Source organism: Ailuropoda melanoleuca, chromosome 12, assembly GCF_002007445.2.
Source record: "Ailuropoda melanoleuca isolate Jingjing chromosome 12, ASM200744v2, whole genome shotgun sequence".
Taxonomy (NCBI): domain Eukaryota; kingdom Metazoa; phylum Chordata; class Mammalia; order Carnivora; family Ursidae; genus Ailuropoda; species Ailuropoda melanoleuca.
In genome coordinates this window covers 21,049,166-21,072,423 of record NC_048229.1, presented here as the reverse complement: position 1 = coordinate 21,072,423, position 23,258 = coordinate 21,049,166, and the positions used below count along the sequence as shown (strand labels likewise).

At 38.6% G+C, this 23,258-nt stretch overlaps 1 protein-coding gene across 1 annotated transcript in view; it reads right to left on the bottom strand.

Annotated features, from left to right (window-relative positions):
• TTC28 (tetratricopeptide repeat domain 28) overlaps nt 1-23,258 on the bottom strand; it is a 585,777-nt gene that overhangs the window by 313,711 nt on the left and 248,808 nt on the right. The window lies entirely within an intron of this gene.

Sequence of the window (23,258 nt, the reverse complement as noted above, 5' to 3'; positions counted from 1 at the left end):
ACTGACCAGCTATGTTAATTTCAATTATTTGCCTTCTCTGGGCCTCAATTCCATCATTTCTAAAGTGAGGGGTTAGGTTTAGTGGTCTCTTAAGGTTCTTTAAAACTGTAACATTCTAAAATCCTATTCTCTGAAATGAAATCTTCTTTATTTATAGAGTGCCTAACTGCTGGGGCATTCCAAATTTCTCCTTAATAGTTTCACATTCGGGGTGCCTGGGAGGCTCAGTCAGATAAGCTGTTGACTCTTTTTTTTTTTTTTTTAAAGATTTTATTTATTTATGCGACAGAGATAGAGACAGCCAGTGAGAGAGGGCACAAGCAGGGGGAGTGGGAGAGAAAGAAGCAGGCTCATATCAGAAGAAGCCTGATGTGGGGCTCGATCCCGTAACGCCGGGATCACGCCCTGAGCCGAAGGCAGACGCTCAACCGCTGTGCCACCCAGGCGCCCCTAAGCTGTTGACTCTTGATTTCAGCTCAGGTTAGGATCTGGGCTCAGGTAGTGATCTCAGTGTCCTGAGATGAGCCCCACATAGGGCTCCGTGCTCAGCAGGGAATCCACTTCTCTCCTTCTTCCTCTACTCTTCCTCTCTCTCTCTCTCTCTCTCTCTCCTTCTCTCTCTCTCTCCTCCCAAATAAAAAATCTTTAAAAAAAAAAAATACTTTCACATTCACTATCATTTAGAGCCTTATGACTACAACACTTGGTTTCATTTTAATGTCTCCTTTTCAAACACCTTCTTCCTAAAGAGAAAACCTAATACAAGAGTTTTGTGTAAGAAATCTGCCACAACCATCCCCCACAAAGCAAGGCAAGCTTTTCCTTTTAACAAAACATTTGCAATTGGCAAAGAAGGGTGTGAGCCAGTCTATTTCTTTCCATGTGTTAATGAACCACCTATTGCCAAATGGAACTCTCTTCTAATTCCAGACCAGCAAACACCATTTTCTGATGAAGTAAAATGACAAAGTACTAATTAGAAGGAACCTAATCTGAAGTCACAATTCTCATTAATTGGAAGTTACTACAGTAATTATTAACAAGTCACATTATCATTAGACCAAAGAAAACGTCAAAATTGATTTATGCATTCAGGGGTCTCTAATAAATAGGGTCTGAATCCAAGGTCCAGAGTAAAGAAAATAGTATTTTACAGGTTAATGAATACTTTGAAAATACCACATTTTTCATCACTCAGATGACTTTTTCCAGTATTAAACATACCCTGAAATATTGAATTAAACTAGATGACCAAAAAGACAAAATACTTCAATGTCTCCAAAGAGTACAACACGCAGCATCTTCAAGAAGCCTACAACAATCCCAACGAAAACTAATGCCCTGATGACCCTAAGATACATCTATCTCCAAGGTCAAAGGAGTACTGCCTCAATTCAACTGGCTAACTAAGATGAGTTGAAGATAAATGAAAATAAGGATTGTGGGCATTTGGAGACCAATACATCAAAACAACAGAGCAAGGGAAAAAAGCTGCTCAATTAATTGGAAAGTCATAATAACATGGGTAAACTTCATATTTCTTTTGAAATTTGTCAGACTTCCTGATTCTTACGGATTTTTTCCCCCCAATATTTGAACTAGCTCAGCCTATATCATAGAGACATTTTCATGTCAGCAAATTTTGGTATGTATTTGTACTCTGGACATAACTTAAAACCTGTTGGTTTTTGTGTTAAACTTCCTAATTGCTACATATGATCTAGGTTAGAAAAATGTGTTCTCAGAGCTTAATTAACATGTTAATGTGATGTTGACATAAAAAGGTAATATTACTTAATTATTTTACAGTTAAGTTTGCAATTTGGACTCACGTACTTTATGCTAATGCATTTATCATATTATTAATCAGATATAAACATGTATTTCTCAACTAAAAGGTAGAATAAGTTAAAGATTTTTTTCAATGAGATTTAAACTACACTTACTTTATTTTAAAGTATTTGTATTTTTCTCATTAAAGAATATGGGTTCATTCTAAAAAATTTGGGAAAAATATAAAAGCACAAGAAAAGCAGACTCATCTTTTCATCCTATCACACAGAGATCATTTTGATTCTAACTTACATACTGCCAGCATATTCTTCTATGCAGACATCAGACATACATTGTTTTATAAAACTTGGAATTACTCTCACCTTTTGTTTTGGCTTAAACTGGTTTAACATAGGCATTTGGTCATATAATCTCCACAGACAAAAGTGGACAAAAAGCAAGATGAAGTTAATTTATAAGACCCATGATTTTATGTGTATATGTATGATACACACAAAAATTACATACATATGCATATATGTAAAATCATGTGCTAAAAACTCATCTTTCATACAGATCCAATCAAATTTATATTTCAGAGCTGAAGTCATACCATTATTTGGTCAAAAAAATGTATCCACGCAGCATGTCTAATTTGTATAGCAAACTATTGATCATGTTATAACTACATAACAGAGGCTAAGAGATAAGAGAAACTAAAACAGCTTAAATTATAAAGCACTTTTCAAACAAGTGTGACAAATTAACATACACACATTCAGACCTAGACTAAAATTTTTATTAGACCCACAAGAGGAAATTCCAAACACCTTTTAATTCACATCAGCCTCTGCTACCAGAGAACCAGGCTATTCTCACAAAGAAAAAAAAAAGTTAAATGAAAAGAAATGCTTTCACTCTGACAACTTCTAGTTGGTGGCAGAAGGGAACATACATACACATGTACACATAATGAAAAAAGTCAACACATTACACATGATGTATACAAAATTTATAAATTTACCTCACAGTCAACTATCTTCCAAATGCCCAATACACAAAGTTGTTTAAATTAAGAATAAAATACAATAGAGTTAGACAGGAAAACCTGGATGGGAAACTCATGTACATCTTTAAAAGTTTCCTTTACAAAGGAGCAGCAATGTCCTCAGTCTAATTCAAGAATTCCAAAGGGTTACTTTTATGGAGCACAGGTAAGTCTTTTTTGTGAGATCTGTAGAATGTGGCACCGGAGATGAATATAATTTAATTTGGAACATGCGCCAACATCTATAAACATCTACTGGAGCCCAGTCTGTTTGCAGCAACATTTTCACTGAGTTATGTACTCTGCACACCAGTACAGCTGGCTGTTCCACAGCTTTCAAATGCTGATATAAAACTAGTTTCTACCTATTTAAAAAATTACACAAACACTAAAAACTTGGATTAACCCAGCGTTCTGGTATTTTTAATTTCCTCGGGAGCTTACAGAGAGGACGAAGAAAAGGATTCTTTACTTCAACATTAAATATATGCTATTGTTTATATATGAACACAACCATATACATATATATATATATATACATATCACTATTAGTTTTTAGCAATATTATAAAATTCAATAGAAACAAATAACATTATTTTAAACAGCCTTAGTGGCTCTACAAGTCATTTGGCGTCTGGTCTATGCCTGTGAAAGAATGTGCCAACCACACACATGTCCATCCAGAGATCACTGGTCCAGCAATCTCGTGCAATGTCTCACAACTCAGAAATTAGACCATGTTCAAAACAAGGACCTTTAAGCTGCATCTTGAAGAACCACTAACCAGAAAGAATGAAACACATACCCCCGAAAGCAGTATTACCAAGAAAATAACAGCAAATTCAATCGTGTTGTCTCTAGAATAATCTCAACTGAAAATTTCTTCGGCTTTCCTTCTTGATAGAAAGAATCTGGTATCAAGATATTTTTGAACTGTGTAAAAATTAACACATGACAAATACCTTGTTGCTAGTATTGAACCATGATACCACCTGCCAAACCAAAAGTCTGGCAGCATTAAGGAAGTTGTAGGACTAAGTCTCTCACTTGCTAGAAAATATGGTAGTTTAAAAGAAATATAACTGAGAATAATAAATCCATTCTTCTGATTGGAATAATTATAATTACTAACCACACAGACACTTCATTTATGCTCCAATCAAAGCTATTTTATAATCATTCTAATTCTATAATCTGCATGAAATAAGATATAGCCCACCACTGGGATAAGGAAGTTTCCCAAAGGGGTGAGAAAATGAGTCTCCCCGACCTTAATTAGGAGGAAGAAGGCAAGGTTTTTCTCTCCCTTCATCTCCAGAGGATCTGGTAAGGCTCTAGCTCTATGAAAATCAGAGGTTGGATTCTTTTATGAATAAGGCGTGGAAGAGGAAGTGTAAGAAAGAAAGGTACTAACATGGGTAAACCTTTACATGTAGGACACGTTACATAAATTAATGCTCTCAACCACCCTGAAACATAAGAATTGGTAATTTATTTTTTCAAGTGAGGGATAGGAGTCTCTGAGAGGCTGGGCACCTTGCCCTACATCACACACTCTATTACCAATTGAGTTGGGACTCAAACTCAGATCTAACTTTCAAAGCCTCTGCTCTTTCCCATTATAGTATGCCGCCTCCCTGACTGAAGTTTTATTTAGCACAGTTTAGTCATAATACCTTTCTGTATCAAAATAAATAACTTTAACCAGCTGGTCTTAATATTACAGGAACTGAAATTTAAAAGAAAAACCCACAACAGCCACAAACATTTGGAACCACAAAGGAATATGTCATACTACAGCCAATAAAGTGCTAGTTAACAGAACTTCCAAAGCTAGACCCCCAAAATAAAAGCTCACAGGGAAGAAAGAAAAATAACTGTTGCCACAATGCTAATAATCACCCCCTAAAACTCCTTATACAGTGCATGGGACTATTGAATCTTCAGGTCCAGAACCGTCTCCTTCCCCAGGCCTCCTGTTCTGTTTCCCCGCAAGCCCCCCTCTCCTTAGAGAGCTAAGGACACTGAGTTAGCTGAGGGGCCTGCAGTGACCTTTTATGGATCTGCCCAAGCTTGCTCACAGAGCCCAAGGCAAAACCACTTTGAGAGTTTGGCAAAGAAATTCATTTTTAGTTGTTTTTTATTTTTAAAAGAAAACATCATCACAAAAACATGAATGCTCCGGTTACATAAACAAGAAAAATTTCTTATGAAGCTCCCTCTTTTTTCAAAGACTTTTACTGCATAGAAATCAAAACTTAAAACCCAGAAAGGCATATTATATTGGTTTTTCAAAAACTACAAAGAATCATAAAACTCCAGGGCTTGAAGGGATCTTAAATAGTTACACAGTCCATCGTTTCACTTCAAACAAAATTATATTAAAGTATTTAAAATAATTGAGAATTCATTCAACGTTAAAACCTTCTCTCAGAAAAAAAGTCAGCATTCACAGGCAAGAAATTATTTCCTATATAACTAAACGGAATCACTCATTCTGTCTTATAAACCTGTAAGTCCTTATTAAATCTTCAGGGTGGGAGTTGGTGGTAGGGATGGTTTGTGTGGAAGAAAGGAAAACAAACAATGAATGTCAGGCACTCACCATGCTGGATGTTTTTTATATATGTTATCATTTAATCTCTACAACAATCTGTAAAATAGGTACAATTGGCCCATCTTCAGAGCAGAAGTTAAGGTTCAGAAAGGCAAATAAATCATCCAAGGGCATAAGGTAATAGGTGGCAGATCTGGGACAGGAACTCAGGTCTGTCTAACTCTTCCCATGGCGGTGCATGGCTTATCATCCTTTACACCAGACATTACCAACCTTGTCCAAATGGGGCGCTCAAGTTTCACACTGCTTTCATTCGAATGTGTCACACTGGACTAGGGACAGCAATTTGAATAGCTGGGGTTGAAGACATGTGCCGGCCAACAGCTCTTATTTGAAACACTGGGTCTACTTTATGCTCACTGGAAACATCTAAAAGCCTGGAGGGGTGACACCAGCTCCAGACTCTCACCAGAGTTTGAGAATGGCACCCAAGCTGGTAGACGATGGGGCACAGTATATCAGGGAAAGATCCAAAAGCTACCACCTGTTAGGGTAGGTGGCTGACAAAAGTCTCTGCAGGTGACGAGGCATGGGACTTGTGGATATAACCTCCTTGAGTAGTCTTGAAAATTGCCTAACAGCCGTCCTTGGTACATACTTCATAGACGGCCACTCTGTAACATACATTTTCTATGTACAGACAATGCAGATAATTTAGAGAAAGGGGAGGAGGGAGAGAATACAGTGAAAGTAAGATGCCCAATCCACCAAGGAAATGGGGGTAGGAGTGAGAGAGAACGTTGGGTAAGCACCCTGCAGAGCACAGCAACAAAGAAACCAACTTAAACCAAATGGAAATAAAAACAACAATAAATAAATACCAAAAATGGGAAAATCAAGAAATAAGCAAGCAAAAAACCCAAAAAATATTCAGTGAGGTAATCAGGATGGAAACAAACTAAAGATTTTAACCGAAAAGCTCTTGAACGTTGCTGCCCTTTCTCAGTTCATGCTCTTTCAGTTCCTTTTACTCACCACTGTCCTCCATTTATAGCACACTCCATTCAATTTCATATTTCATCCCTAGGGTTTCACTAATAGAGTTTCACCACAGGTAGCCTGAGATACAACGATCAATATATTACTCAGCAACAATGTACATGCATAAAGCACCCAACACCCCAGATCAACACATTTACTCCTAACCCATCAGGGCAGGTGAGGCCCATGGAGACGGGCAGCAGGGAGAACAGCACCCACACCATCCACACATTTTGAGAAAGGGGCTTAAAGCAATGGAGTTTTGACATCTTGCTTCAGAACTATGAGACTGGTATCAACCAATCAAAACCGAGAGCAGGCTTGCCACTCAAGTACGAAGCCAGCAGGAAAGAGCCACGCACATGCCGTACCAGTGTTCCAAGTTAGTCTAGAACCTGTACCTTGGTTTCGGACAGTCCACCTAGTGCTTGAGGGCTGTGATAGGAGAAAAATCCCCCCTTGGGTAAAAGTCACAGAAGAAAACAGCCATGACTCTCCTAGATACCATGGACAACTGCAAAACCCATAGATGTCTCAGTTTGTCAAAAAAAACAAAAAACAAAAACAAAAGCAGTAGATGCACCCCTAGTCTCTGCCCACATGCATGGTGGCCCTCAAGTCCTGTCTCATGTGCCTCCCATCCTTGCAAGGGGGAATGTAGCTGACGGGCAAAGGGAAAGACGTGATATTCAGGACTCACTGGGGCTCCCAGAAGATACTAGGTACAGACCTAGCCTAGCAGGTCTCCTGGGGTTATCTGAGGGCAAGATAAAGCACACAGATTTCCTTAAGTTCTTGAAATTTGCTTTCACCTGAGAGGAGGTGAGGCTTCAGTAAAGCCTAGAAGAACTAGACTGACTTTCCCATATTTGAACCAACACAGGACAGAAGTCCACAGGCTGAAGATACACCCAATTACTGGGGGACTGACTTTCAAACATGTGGAGTTTTCATTCATGATCGAATGCTATTTAAGCGTTATAGACTACTGCTAACCAGTCGATAGCTTCTGATCCCATACTCCCTGCTCAAGTGAACATGAAGAAACGAAATGTCAGGCTCTTTAAACATGCCAACTGGAAATCAAAGTGAAACGCTGAAGGAGAAGTGACAGCCCAGTGTTTCTCTCTGGTATAAATTCCCTGATGTTCACTCTTAAAAGAATCGTCCCAGCCCTTTCCTGTTTGACATTTCCTTCCCAGCTCAAGCTAAAGTGGGCCCTGTGCATAATCACTGATGAACTAAATGCCCACAAGACCACCTCAAGTGACACACAGTGCCCTGACACAAAAAACAAAATCAATAATCTGCTGCTCTATGTCACGTGGAAATCCTGACTGCTGTCAGCAGACAGGAGGAAGAGGCTTGGGGGTTGCAGTAGAGACAATTAGAGCCCTTGGAAAAGCAGAGCAGAAAGTAATGAAACCTCCCCAAGTTCATCCGTCACACACACACACACACACACACACACACACACACACACACACACATTCATGAAGTAAAAAGGCCACATAGCCAGAGGTCATATTTTTCCAGTCTGCTAAATTAAAGTGACTGAAAACCTCTGTAATTACATAGAAACAGATGAAATTGTTATCTTAACTAAACTGTAAGTGCACTTTAAATGTCATAAGTTTTGATGCAATTTAATATTTTAAATGGACATTGCTCAGTATAGTGACTGATTTTCTACCAAGCAGATGGGGACATAATACATGTCCATTACCAAGACTGAACAAACGCCCATCCATCTGCCTAAGCAGTGCAAAAAGATACTGCAGAGAAAGCAAAGAGAAAACTTTCTCGGCCTGGAGTTTCAGAAAAGAGCACTAGAAAGGAACCAAGAGGGTCTGAGTTCCCATCTCAGCTCTACCATTTACTTACTCTGTGACCTTAGGTAAGTCACAGCCTCTCTTGGCCTCAATTTCCTCTTCTGTAAAACAGAGATAAATAATCCCTGACATACCTGCGTCACAAGTTACTGTGAGGACAAAATGGGATCAAATAAGTAAAAATGTTCTGTAAACAGTTAGATACAAATGTATGCAATTATTATAATTCATGACATTATGTAGTGGGGGCAAAATATGAAAATAAATCATTTCCTACTGTAACCCAGAAAAAATCTGAATTAACTTTCCACTAACAAGCTGGTTTAAAAAAAAAAAAAAAAGTGGATGAATGACATGATCCCAGTGCATTTCCCTTAATCCCCCAGACAACCTGACACTTCTAAAAATTAACTCAGCATTACATTACAGTGAAGTTGAGACAGTAATGTTATCTTCACGTACAAAACCAGCATACCTGTCCAGTATGTACCCAGAAGGTTGAAAGAGTAAGTAAATGTACTTTTTTCATATCTAATTCATTAGCAGAGAGGGACATAAGCACTGAAGAGAAACAGATCCATTATCTCTCACCTTTCTTTGTCCCTTCCTACACACATTGTATATAAAATAGCAACTAAAGAGAGCTGTAAAAGCAGTGCTTAAGTGGCAAGTTTAAACATTAACCACATCCCAGATAAAGCACAATTTTCTCATAGCTATTTTAACTTATTTTCCTATTATACATTCTGTGCATCTAGCAGATTTACTAGCAATTTTAGGAATTGAATGGATTGTGTATATGAATTAATATTGTTAAGAAAATCGGGGTCTTTATTCTTAGTTTCTAGGCTTTCTGAAGTACTAATAGTATTAGTTATCTGTTCATCAAAAAAAAAAAAAAGTTGTTTTTTTCATGGTTTAATGTGTTTTGCTCAGACTCCAAAAATTTGCTTTGGGGTTAATCATAAGAATGGAAAGTTTTAGCTTCGATGAAATATTTTTTGAGGTCTGGATTAGGTTAAACTACAATATATTTCACACTTTGAGCTGTACAGGACTCCATGGATGAAGCTGTATTTCTATGATCAGTCTTTTCTGTAATCAGGGGCTCCACCAGACTACTGAAGGGGTCCGACCCTCCCCGCTATACACACACGTGCACACACACTTAAGAACCCCTGAGTTAGTGGGAAGCCATCACAACAATGCCATCCGAAACAAAGAGGGTCAGAGTTAATGTACCGATAGTGGAGAAACAAAAAATGATTCAAGGGGTATTTAAGAGACCCTCCCCCCCACCGCCCTTGCTCATCTTTGGATTTTAAAGCACCACTCTATGCGCATATAGGAAACATAATTTTTTTATAGTAAATAAAGTTTGAGAATTATAATCTTCAAGAAACATTGCTCCAAAGCTGTTAAGAAAGGACTGGTAGCACTGCACAGTGCGTCCTAACAACCCGTGCTCTGCAAACAAAAGAACTCACTCTCATAACAAACAGATCTCAATTTTATATGTGTACAAAAGGGGTTGTTTAGTCCACCTAAAAAGAAAAATACTACCAAAACAAAAAGGAGAACATCATGTCTTAATACAGTCTTCCATCGTTTCAGCCTTGGGCTCACATGATCTGAAGAATTCCGTATATGCTCTGAGAGGTGAAAAGCCTTTGTGAATAATTGAAGACAAAATAATGAAACCCTAGAATGTCAGAGACATAATATAGTTTTGTAGAATTCATCATGGAGCTTTTAAATTCCCAAATACTACATGCTGAATAATTTATTCCTGTGTCAATATGGGGCCAGCAGATGTTCATTCAAAGCCAATATTAACCCTCCTCAAGCTGAAGAGCAGAAAATAGGCTCTGCCTGAGATGCAAGGAGGCACTTAGTTTAAGTGAGATTATCTTGGTATTTATGAGAAAATTAAAGCAGCTTTGGAAGTCAAGAAATAACACACTACTTAGCCAGCAATCTTTTATCAAAGTCTGCCTATAAAGATAAGGAGGTGAATTTCATGAAAAACACAAATGGTTGGTACAGGGGGAGCTGATAACACTGCTCTTTCCTTTCAGAAAGGTCCCTGGGGGCTTTTCACTGATTCTGTCTAAGAATATCTTTTAGTGGCTTATTGATATTTACCTCCCTCTTTGGATCACTAATTCCTGATGCAGTTTTGAACTCTCTACTGTGTTTTGGTTCTGGGTATTCTCCCTTCCACAACCCACCCTCTAATTCAGTTCACTTGAACTAACATAGATGTAGTTGATTTAAAGAGAGAATAAAGCAGGAAAAAACCAAGCAATGATGAAGTTTAAAGTTTCACCAGTGGTCTATTATATTTAAAAACTGGAATGGAAACCAATGCCTTAGATCTCATTTATTCATTCACTCATTCAACAGCTAGTTACTGAGCACCGACTCGATAAAGTTTATACCAGGGCTGAAAAGGGGGAAATGTTCAATCAAAGATTCTAAAGACTTATTAGGGAAATACACATGTACACGTCTAGATATCTGCAGAGGCTTCCAACATGGCAAAAATGGTATACTGGGCTCCTGTGGAAAGATAGCTGTCAACCTGAAAACACAGAATGGGTAGAATATATGAAAATAATTTTAGGCTTCATGTCCAAGCTTATATCCAAGGAACTCCCCCCTGAATGCTAAAAACAGATGAAATAAAGACACAGTGGTAAGCAGGAGCTAAAGCCAATAAAGCTCCCAGGAAGAGTCAGTACTGGAATCAGTCATAGGCTTCTGCCACTAGAGGGGTGTGCTGATGACACCTTGGTGAGAGGTGCCCGGGTGGCACTTCTCGTGAACGTTGCTCAGTGGATATGAACTACCTGAATAAAACGAAGAATCACCAAGGTCTGCCCATGCAGACTGGAAAAACCTCACCCACCACCCAGGGCAGTGACATAGATGGCAGAATTTGCACCACAAGAGTAAAGCATCATTCAACAGACTAAAAGAAACTTTAAGACAACTATGTTAAAAATGTTGAAGATAAATAAGAGAAGTAATAAGGTAAAAATGGACAGTATGAAAAATGACCAGGCATATTTGAAAAAGAATCAAATAGAAACTCTAGAAATAAAAGGAGGAAGGGACCTTATTTAGGGGAGAGGACCTCAATAGGTAGCCTGAACAATACACAGATGATAATTAGCGACTAAAACGATTAACCCAAGGAAATCACCCCAAATGCAGGACAGACAACGAGATAAATGCAGGAAAAAGAAGTTGAGGCAAGGAAGACAGAATAAGATGATAGGTCAGAATATATCTAACAAGAGTTCTGGAAAAGAATACAGAGAAAAATAAAAGAAAGACATAAGAGTTATAGCGGAAAGAGACCTTATTTTACAAAACTCCAGCCCAGAATCATCTTCAATCATACAAGCTTGTTAGAGGCAAAGCTGGCAGAACACAGATCATCAGCTGCCCACTCTTCCATTATCGAACATCTACCCAAAAGGATAACCCCATTAAAAAGAAACCACATAAGCCTAAATTTCTTTTTAGCTATCTTACTATTTGAGGATTAAAATGTATCTGACTTTGCACTACAAATCCTTGTATATTATTACACTGAATTTTTATAACAACCTTATTATTATTTTCATTTTACAGCTGAGATAACTGAGGCTCAAAGAGAAGCCCCTTGCCCAGGCATACTAGTGAATACCGGAGCCTGGATTCAAACAAAAGTATGTCTGATTCCATACTCTTAACCACTGTATAACAATGCCTTTATAGTGATACAGCTTTAAAATAATAAGGCATCTCTTAAAGTTGCAAAGATCAAATTCATTATGCAACAGTCTCACTGTACACTTGGAGTATGATTTTTTAAATATCTAGATCAATTTAGTATATTTTGTATCACTTATATGTTGGCAACTACAGGAAGCCTAAAGGATTTTATTTTCTGGCGTACTCACAAATTTTTTCAATCTGCTGTTTTTAAAATGTAAATGAGCGAATATATTAAAAGCAGATAGAACAAAAACCTGTCCTAAAATTCATACATAATATCAAGGGTTCCCAAATAACCAAAATAATCTTGAAAAAGAACAGCAAAGTTGGAGGACTCATACTTTGATTTCAAAACTTACTACCAAGCTACAGTAATCAAAACAGTGTTATACCGACACAAACAGAGGCACAGACCAATGGAATACAATACAAAGCCCAGAATGAACACCCACATATATGGTCAACTGACTTTCACTACAGGTGCAAAGACCATTTGATGCAGAAAGGACAGTCTTTTCAACAAATGGTGCCAGGAAAACTGTATATCCATACGCAAAAGGGTAAAACTGGACCCTTACCTTATACCACATACAAAAATTAACTCAAATTGATCAAAGACCTAAACATAAAGGCATACAATTCTTAAAAGAAAACATAGGGGTTACCAAACATCATATTTGGTAATGGTTTTGTGGTTATAACACTAAAAGGACAAGCAACAAAAGAAAAAAACTGCAAACTGAACATTATAAAACTCTCACGTGGCATTTCAAGAGCGAAATGCCAACCTACTGAATGGGAGAAAATATTTGCAAATCAAATATCTGATAAAGGATTAATATCTAGAATATATAAAGAACTCATAATGAACAATAACAAAAACTAACAACTCAATATAAAAATGGGCCAAAAACTTGAATAGACATTTCTCCAAAGAAGATATAAAAATGGCCAACAAGGCACATGAGAAGAGGCTCAATGTCATTAATTATTAGGAAAATCAAAACCACAATAAGATACCACTCCCACTCATTAGTGTGGCTAGTATCAAAAAATAGGAGGAAAAAAGTGTTAGTGAAAATGTGAAGAAAGTGGAATCTGGTGAATTACAGGTGGAAATGTAAAATGGTGCAGCTACTATAGAAAACAGTTGGGCAGCACTTCAAAAAGTTAAACATAGAGTTACCATATGATCCAGCAATTCCAATTCTAGGCATATACTCGCCAAAAAATAGAAAGCAGGGACTTAAACAGGTAATTATGCCAATGCGCATAGCAGAATTATTCACAGTAATATCCAATGGGTAGAAACATCCCAAGTGTCCATCCACAGACGAATGGATAAACAAAATGTGGTATACACATGCAATAGAATATTATTCAGCCATACAAGAAAACGAAATTCTGATACATGCCACATCGTGGCTGAAGCTTGAAAACATTATGCTAAATAGAGAAAAAAAATTTAAATTATGCTAAATGAAATAAGCCAGACATAAAAGGACAAATATTGCATGATCTCAATTATATGATGCACCTGAAATAGGCAAATTCATAAAGACAGAAAGTAAAAGAGGCAAGGGGAAGGAGGAATGGGCAATTTAGTGTTTAATGGGTACAAATTTCTGTTTGGGGTGATGAAAACATTCTGGAACTGGAGAGTGGTAATGTTTGCACAACTGTGAATGTACTAATGCCACTGAATTATACACTTGAAAGTGGTTAAAACGATAAATTTTATGGTATGTATATTTTATCACAAAAAATAAATAGAACTGGTACGTGACTCACAGTGTGCCTCTTCCCAACGTTACTGACAAAAATATAATAACATATCTTAAACATGTTTAAGAATAAAAAAAATACTGCTTTTCTATCACAAATATGGGTACAAGTATTTAAAAACAGAATCCTTAAATAATCTCAAAATAATAATTATTGCTAATATTTATTAAACATTTACATTATGCCAGCCACCATGCTCAAATAAACTTCATAACAATGCCATGTTACATATTAATATTATCCTAACTTTACAAATAAGGGAGATTCATAGAGGTTATAATCTACTTGCCTTTACTTGCATAAATGTTATGAAGGAAAATATTTTTTAAAATATTTTATTTATTTATTTGTCAGAGAGACAGAGAGAGAGCACAAGCAGGGGGAGTGGCAGGCAGAGGGAGAAGCAAGAAGCCTGATGTGGGGACTTGATCAGGACCCTGAGATCATGACCTGAGCCAAAGGTAGACACTTAACCAACTGAGCCACCCAGGTGCCCCAAGGAAAATATTTTTTAAAAATAAATTGGAGAGGGGGTGCCTGGGTGGCTAAGTCAGTTAAGTGACCGACTCTTGATTTCGGCTCAGGTCATGATCTCAGGGTGAGATTGAGCCCCAGGTCAGGCTCTGCACTGGGAGTTCAAGCCTGCTTAAAATTCTCTCTCTCCCTCACCCTCTGCCCCTCCCCCCCAACCCGGCTCGCACATGCACTCTCTAAACAAACCAACCAACCAACCAAAGATATTTTTCTTTGCAAAAGTCTTTTTTCCTCTTTGGAAAATGAATTATCCCAGAAAGCTTTCTTGCGATGGAAATTTCATCCAACATAATTTAAAATTTTAAACTGATTTTGCACATAATTTTTGTGACCATCTCTATTGCATCAAGAAAGGCATATCCCGGGAGCCTGGGTAGCGCAGTCGTTAAGCGTCTGACTTCGGCTCAGGGCGTGATCCCGGCGTTATGGGATCAAGCCCCATATCAGGCTCTTCCGCTGGAAGCCTGCTTCTTCCTCTCCCACTCCCCCTGCTTGTGTTCCCTCTCTCACTGGCTGTCTCTGTCAAATGAATAAACAAAGTCTTAAAAAAAAAAAAAAGCATATCCTCCCAACACTTAATTAAAAAAAAAAAAAAAAGAGGAACGAGAAAGGAAAGTACTATTTGTCAAGCATTCAAATCATGAGCCAGACACTGTACTAAGCATTTACGTATTTTATCTCATTTAATCCTCTGAATTTGGGTGGTAGAATTGTTTAACATTTTACAGATAAATAAACAAAAATACAGTAATCCACAATACTCTTATTCACTACTTTTAAAATCTGATAAATACTCTATTCAAGTAGAAGCCAATTAATTCCAATTGCCTAGGGAATCAAAGAATAGTAGTCACTGCCAAAAGCTATCCCAGATACCTGAAGGAGCCAATATGACAGCTGCCCCCAGCATGTTGCATGGCTGAGTATTCAAAAGCCCAACAGATCTCACACCCAAACACCGTGTGCAAGGGCAGAAGATCATCCTGCTGTACTGTTGAGTCAAGAAGAACGGATTGTGTGGCCTTCTGCTCCAGCACCAGCCCGTGACAGCTGAAAAGACAGCCAAATATGGATGGCCCTGAGCCACATGAAGGGGGTTCACACTGCCCTCCCAGTTTTGGGTATAAAGACTAAAATCTAAAGCATCTTCTGGTGCTTTGGAAAATGAAAACTTTTAAGCCTCAGTTCAAGAATGTACAGCAAAAACCACGTAAAACATTTCCAGTAAATATTTGGAAATGATTACATTTAACTTTTCCCTCTTAATTATCTTATTAACATCTAAATATGTTCAGTTCTCTATTTAAAAAAAAAAAGCAAAACAAAAAAACAAAAACAAGTAACTCTTGCCTCTATTTTATCTTCCACTCCTCCCTATTCTTCCAGGCCAATCTTTTGAACAAGTTTGTTTCAATTGTTGTCTACAAAATACATTTTTCACTCACTCCTACATACACTCCTATCTGGCTACTCCCTACTCCACCCTTACCAAACTGCCCTTGTCAAAGTCTCTATTACCTATCCCCACGAGGGCCTTGAAGGGGCTCAGTGAAATCCGTAGGGCCCCGAAGGGCAGAGTTGGAAAATTACCGTGCTTAGGCCTGGTTACATATTTTGTGGGGCAGCCACCTCATTTGTGGAGGCCAGTACAAAGTGAAAATGTGGGACCTCTTGTTTAAAAGCTGGAAAAAGAGCTTTTCCCTTTTTTCTGTTACCTCTCTCTAGACAAGTTAGGGTGTTTTTTCAATTTCCTACTTAATATTGTGGCATGAGGATGTTCACGGGACAATGCAGATTCTCATGGGCACCTAGGAACCACCCACGTATGCAGGGTACACACTAAATCTACTCCTATGCCCATACCCAAGTTCTTGCCAGGAATGGAGGATGGCAACAGTCTCTGGCCAGGGGCAAAAGTGGGCAGCCAAGAATTTACAGGGGAGCTGAGAAGTGGCCAAACACTAGCTCATAGAGGCACCATGCCCGTAGCACATGTTCTACTGGCCCATCTGACTTCACATCAAAATACAATTTCAAAGATACAATTATTCAGAATTTCAGGATGATGACCACAGCACATTAAATTCCATGCACAGGACCCACTTCTGAGCATGAGATCTTAGGTAACTACCCTGGCTGCGTGCCCACAAAGCTGGTCCTCACTATGGTACATGATAATCATAATACCACTTAACATCTGCATAAAACATCATAGTCCACGAAATAGTTCCAATCTCATTTTTGTCTCACAATAAACCTACAAATAGAGATGAATAGTTATTCTCACTTTACAGATAAAAAACTGACTCAGAGGTGAAATGCATTGCCCAAGGCATGGAAAAGCAGGTGTTAAACCCACGCCTTCCGACTCTTAAGTTCTTTTCAGTGTAATGTGCTTCCTAAGCAAAGGGCAGATGGGAGGGGATGAGAACAGTGACCATTCCTCTACATGAGCCACTCGTTTAATCATTAGTTGGAAATTATTTCTGTCAAATTTCTGTCAATTCCAGTCAGATTTGAAAACTCAACTGATTTTTTAACATTCTAGAATTCAATGGCTTTACATAAACATGTAGTCTAAAAAAAGATAAAGTAACACCTGCAAAGTTAGTTTTTTCCCCCAATGTACCCCCCATCCAATATGCACCTTGCCTCACCAATTTTGGACCCCCTACACATACATCAATCAGCGGCAGCCAGTCACAAAGGACTACCGAGCCAGCATATGAGACTGTGCTATTCTGGGATACAATATAGTTTCACGACAGGAGAGCTGATTCCTTGATTTAGTTGGGAGAAAGTTCATCAAAATGCCAGACAGATAGTAACAAAAGGGACGACAGGAAGTACTTAGCTAGGAGATACCAAAATCAAGGAGGGAGCTGTTTACTTCAACCTGACTCTCCCCTACCATCATTTTATATTTTTTATAGAATTCAATCTTTCCAGATAGTGAAATTGATGCTAAACTCCTCATGTTAACATAAAGTACTTTATTTTGAGACTTGAACTCTCAACTCATTCGTTTCCTAATTCAGTTACTCAAAAGTCTCCCCTGAAAGCGAGAAGAGAGCATTTTTGGTTGAACTAATATGCATTTGTTACAACCATTCGCACTGGTGACCCTTCACACTGGCTGATCACCCAGAAAATATCCAAGGAAAAAGAAGTGCAACCGAATGTTAGATCCAAATAGCACAATCTCTCGGCTCACTAGAGCAGAATCTCTCTCTAATACACTGGTCACAGGCTATATTACCAGCTCTTTTTATCCTATCTCTAGGTAGAAAAGCTATAATTTAAACTGACAGCATTACTTGTCATGAAGTCTGTAGGTTTACAATTTCTAAATGTCAGTTTGAACTTCTGACTAGTTCCTTAGAGCACTACTGTTTGTTTCTAAATGAGGCAACTTGTCAGCTCTGCATACATAAAAGCAGTTAATCAGCAATTTGCAGTGCAACACAAGAGGAAATCAGCTGGTATGCTAATGGTGAGCCCACAAAGCACCTCCAATTAGGAAAGAAAGCCTTGTCCTAAGCCAATAATATCCTCATATATCACAAAATTTATCCTACTACTCAGTAGATGAAACATTTCATGCCAACGAACTTATTATTCTGAAGTAATTGTCTGCCTCCAGCCTGACATACCCATGTTCCCACTGGCCTATAATGGAGGAGCTGCACGCAGTAGGTGAATGAGGACCACGATGATTCCTGGCCCTCCTCGCTGTGGCTTCTATTCGGTCCCCACTGGGTTCTTCTTCTTGACCCTGTCCTTGTTTACTATTCTGCTCTCCCCCTTTTTACGTGGCCGTCACATCGCCTGTCTTCAGCTCTCTAAGTAAAATGGGATGGGATCTTACCTGAGAAGTACCCTTGCTCCTCTAACCTTCTAGAAAATTATCGAACTATATAACAAAATCCATTCCTAAAACAGCAATAATAACTCTAATAATCAGATTATTTCATTAATAAGAACACCCACTACAGGTGCAAAAACACTTTGGCATGGTCTTAACAATTAACAGGTCTGAGCCTATGGACTGAATTCTAGAATATGGATTGTAATGAGTAAAATTAAAAAGGAAAGGAAAGGAGTCTAAAAGACTTTTAAAGGAAATCTCTTCCATTATCTCCACTGGTTATCTCAGTTGTCATAACAGGATCATATTGGAAAAAAAGTGGTTTGTTTGATTGTAGTCACATACCTCACCCACTTAAGCAATAAACTTTGTCTGTGATAGCCTCTCAAATCAGATTTTGAATTGATCAAGCAAATTTGGTTTAGTGATTGAAGGAAAAGAGCTGCCAGCCAGAATGCAATAATCCATTCTTCCTCACATGAGACACATTTTATTGGAGTTACAGAATAGTGCTTCCAAATAGGCTTCCGATTTTTCCTTAATGCCTAAGACGTTGGTGGGAAAGGGCATGTGCGGGGGGGGGGTGGAATCATTTCTGGATCCAGTGGCATTCACCTGCCTATCAAATAATAGGTGGTATATGGGCAGATCCCAAGAAATGGAACACGGCTCATGGTAAGCCCACAAGCCACCAGTTCACTGTCAAGCAGACGCTCACTGGTCAATGGAGAAGCCATGTTTATGGATCACAATAATAGGCCAGTCGACAGAGGGAAATTCTGAGACACTGGAGCGGCCTCTTATCACAGTGTCAGGCTTTGGTGGCTCTTTATGAGACCATGTGGCCGGGGGATGTGAGACTGGCAGAGCCAGAGCACAGAGTTCTGATCTACGTAGCTCAGGTTGCCCCTATTCTGAACAATACATAGGATATTGTAGAGATATTGTATATCTTGAGATCATCTACTTTAAACCTCTCCCCCCATTTACAGAAGAGAAAATCAAGGCCCAGAAGTCATCTGCCCAAGATGATGTGGAACAAGTCAAGTCAGGCCTGATTCTAAAACACCTAATCCCTAGTCCAAAACATTGGCTTCTTCTACTCCTCCTTCTCTCTCCCTCCTTTCTTCCTGTCCCTCCCACCTCTATTATCAGCCCCAGCATCTTGAAGCAGCCAGTATCCTTCTCCAAACAAAATTTTAACTAGAAATCCACTATATAAAACAGATTAAAAAGGGCCTGCTTAGATGCAAACAGAGAAGGGAGACAGAGAATATGTGCCAGAATCCTACCTGCTTAACTGAGCTGCAGCCCCCTCTGGGATCATATTATGATCATGGGAACTTCTTCCTTGATAGCTTGCGATAAAGCTAGGTACAAATACTAATTATGATCATATTTTTATATAAAACTATTATTTTCTGAAACACTGGTAAAGTATACATTGGGAAGGCAGTTGCTTTTAAAAATGTTATTTTCTTGTGGTTTTTTTTAAGACTTTTTTTTTTTTTAGAGCAGTTTCAAGTTCCCAGCAAAATGGAGAGGAAGGGACAGAAATTTCCTATATAACCCCACACATATATAGCTTCCCCCATTGTCAACATCCCCCCACCAGAGTGCTACATTTGTTCCAACTGATAAACCTACATTAACACATCATTATCACCCAAAGTCCATAGTTTACATTAAGGTTTACAATTGGTGTTATACATTCTATGGGTTTAGACAATGTATGAAAACATGTATCCACCATTACAATATCATGCAGAATACTGCTGCTGCCCTAAAAATCCTTTGAGCCACATTTAATTTTTTGTTTAAAACCAAGTCCAGGGGCGCCTGGGTGGCACAGCGGTTGAGCGTCTGCCTTCGGCTCAGGGCGTGATCCCGGCGTTATGGGATCGAGCCACATCAGGCTCCTCTGCTATGAGCCTGCTTCTTCCTCTCCCTCTCCCCCTGCTTGTGTTCCCTCTCTCACTCTCTGTCTCTATCTCTGTCGAATAAATAAAAAATAAAAAAAAAGATAAAATAAAAAATAAACAAAGTCCAGGGGTGCCTGGGTGCCTCAGTCGGTTAAGAAGCTGACTTCAGCTCAGGTCATGATCCCAGGGTCATAAGATCGAGCCCCACATCGGGATCCCTGCTCAGCAGGGAGTCTGCTTCTCCCTCTCCTTCTGCCCCTCTCCCCTGCTCGTGCTCTGTCTCCCTCTCTCTCTCAAATAAATAAATAAAAATCCAAAATAAATAAATAAGTAAGTAAGTAAGTAAGTAAACCAAAGTCCAACATTTTCCAAGCTGGGTACAAGGGTATCCTTCTCACTAAGACATCAATACCGAGTCGGAAACTGAGAAACATGAATTTCCTTTCACTACCATCAGCACACACGAACAACTCTGCTGTGATACATTTATTTAGGTAATATTCAAAATTAGGGAATAAGGTCATGAAATGATTGGCAGTAATGAAACATAAGTGTCATTCCTAACAGCTTAGCTATCAGAAAAAAGGCACATGAACCTGAAAACGCAGAAGCAAGCATTGGGGCATTATTTGTAGCAGAAAACATACATGAAATTACCACATGCAAACACCAGACATCCATCTTATTCCCTTGGGTGACTCTTTTCATTAGTGCTAATGGGCTCAGGGCCTCTGTTTGGAGACTGTTTCTGCAAATGCTAGAAGAACACAAATCTTGTTCTGTTTGGTGAAGTCCAGTCTCATAAGCAAGAAAAAAATGAAATCAATGTGTTGACATTAACACATGTACACATGCATATTTGTCTGTGTATTACTTCTAATCACTTCGTCCTTTAATTTGAATTTATTAATCTTTAGAAATCTTGCCAAACATCACTGAGCAACACAAGGGAAAATGAGTACCAAAATTAGATCCCAGGACATTTCTAACTAAATCCCTTTCATCAGGATTAAGAATTTTTAAAACTATGTGCAAAAAGGCAGTGGCACTAAATGTCATTCACCACCACAAGTAGCTGAAAAGCAGTAACAGAAAATATGGCACGTATCAATCATTTATTTATTAAACACCAATTTGCACATGTTTAAGTGCTAAATACTATGTAAACCTGGACGCCCCCCCTAAAAAACCCAGCATGTGTCACAATTCAGCAGCTGTTAATTCAACAATTTCTTTCTTCTTCCTTTACATGTATTTATGCTGAAAATACCATTCTCGCGGTGCCTGGGTGGCTCAGTTGGTTAAGTGTCTGCCTTCGGATCAGGTCATGATCCCGGGTTCCTGGGATCGAGCCCTATATTGGGCTCCCTGCTCAGGAGGGAGCCCGTTTCTCCCTCTCCCTCTGCCTGCTGCTCCCCCTGCTTGTGCTCTTTCTCTCTAAAAAATAAAATAAAACAAAATAAAATAAAATAAACAAACAAATAAAATTTTTAAAAAGGGAGAAACAAAGAAAATACCATTCTCAACATACATTTCTTGATTACTGTCTTTTGTTATTTTCCTCTATAATTTACTAACTGCATTTAACTATGTAAAGATACAACACCAAATTTCATCCAAGAAGCCTGTGAAGTTAATTAAGAAACTCATGGACAAATAGGCAGTCCTATCTAAGATTTCCTACAGCCCATTTGACATTCTGCCCACAAAGGTAAACCAAATCTAAACACAATGTATTTTCTCTTAAAACACTCACTTCTAATTCCTCTCCCTTCTCTCAAGCCCCTGTTCTTTTAACATTGTCTTACTTAATGAGTTCTAGCCATTAAGATACAAAGATGAATTAGCCATGATCCTTTAACACGTCTTCTTCTGAACTCAGTCTGTTAAGACAGACAGGTAATGCAGATAATGACAATAGAAAGTAATAAGTAGGGGCGCCAGGGTGGCTCGGTGGGTTGAATGTCTCACTCTTGATTTTGGGCACAGGTCATGATCTTGGGGTCATGATATTAGGGTCGTGAGGCTGAGCCCTGCATCAGGCTCCATGCTCAGCAAGGAGTCTGCTTGGGATTCTCCCTCTCTCCTTCTGCCCCTCCCCCTGCTTGTGCGTGCTTGTGTGTGCTCGCTCGCGCGCTCTCTCTCTTTCTCTCTCTCAGATAAATAAATACATAAATCTTAAAAAAAAAAAAGTATTCAGTAGAGGTCCACGATGCTTTGGTGGCACAAAGGAGGGAGCAGTTAACATAGACAATGGGAGGTTTCTCAGAAGCATTTGGATGGACTTAACAAAGGAGCTGATGATTCACTGGGAAAAGGGTATCTCAGGCAGAGGGAAGAACTTGTGGGAAAGCACAGAGGCACGAAAGCCAATGACACAGTCAGGGAACTGAAAGCAATTCCACACAGTAAAAGAGGGGGAGATGAGAAGAAGCTAGTTATGGTAGGAGATGAACAAGGAGAGTTGAATTGCGGCCAGATTATTAAAGGTCTTGTTTATTTTCCAAAGAGTCTGGTCTTTATCTGTTCTTTTGTTTTCACAGTTTTGAACAATATAGAAGAAAAGCAGAAGGGCACAATAAGAAAAATCCATTGTTTTTAGACAAAGGACAAAAGCAAGGCAGTGAAGAAAGGATAGACTTTTCAATAAAGGGTGCTGAAACAACTGAATATCCAGATGTCACTCCCCCTCCCCAAAATGTAGATCCATACATCACGCCATATACCAAAAAAAAAAAAAAACAAAAACCCTAAAAATCAACCTTAGACCAAAACATAAAATGTAGAACTGTAATATGTCTAGAAGAAAACAGGAGAAAATCTTTGTGAATTTGGAGTAAGCAAGGATTTCTTATATATGATACCAAAAACACAATTTATAAGGTAATAAATTGAAAAAAAATGGACTTCAACAAAATTAAAAGTTGTTGCTCCTCAAAAGACAATTAGGGGGATAAAAAGATAAGCCAGAGACTGAAACAAAATCTGTAAAGCATATACCTGATAAAGGACTTATATTAAGGGTAAAAAGAACTCTCCAATTTCAACAATCAGAAAACCAACAACCCAATTTTTAAAAATTAGCTGACCAAAGATGTATGGATGACAAATAACCACAAGAAAAAATGTT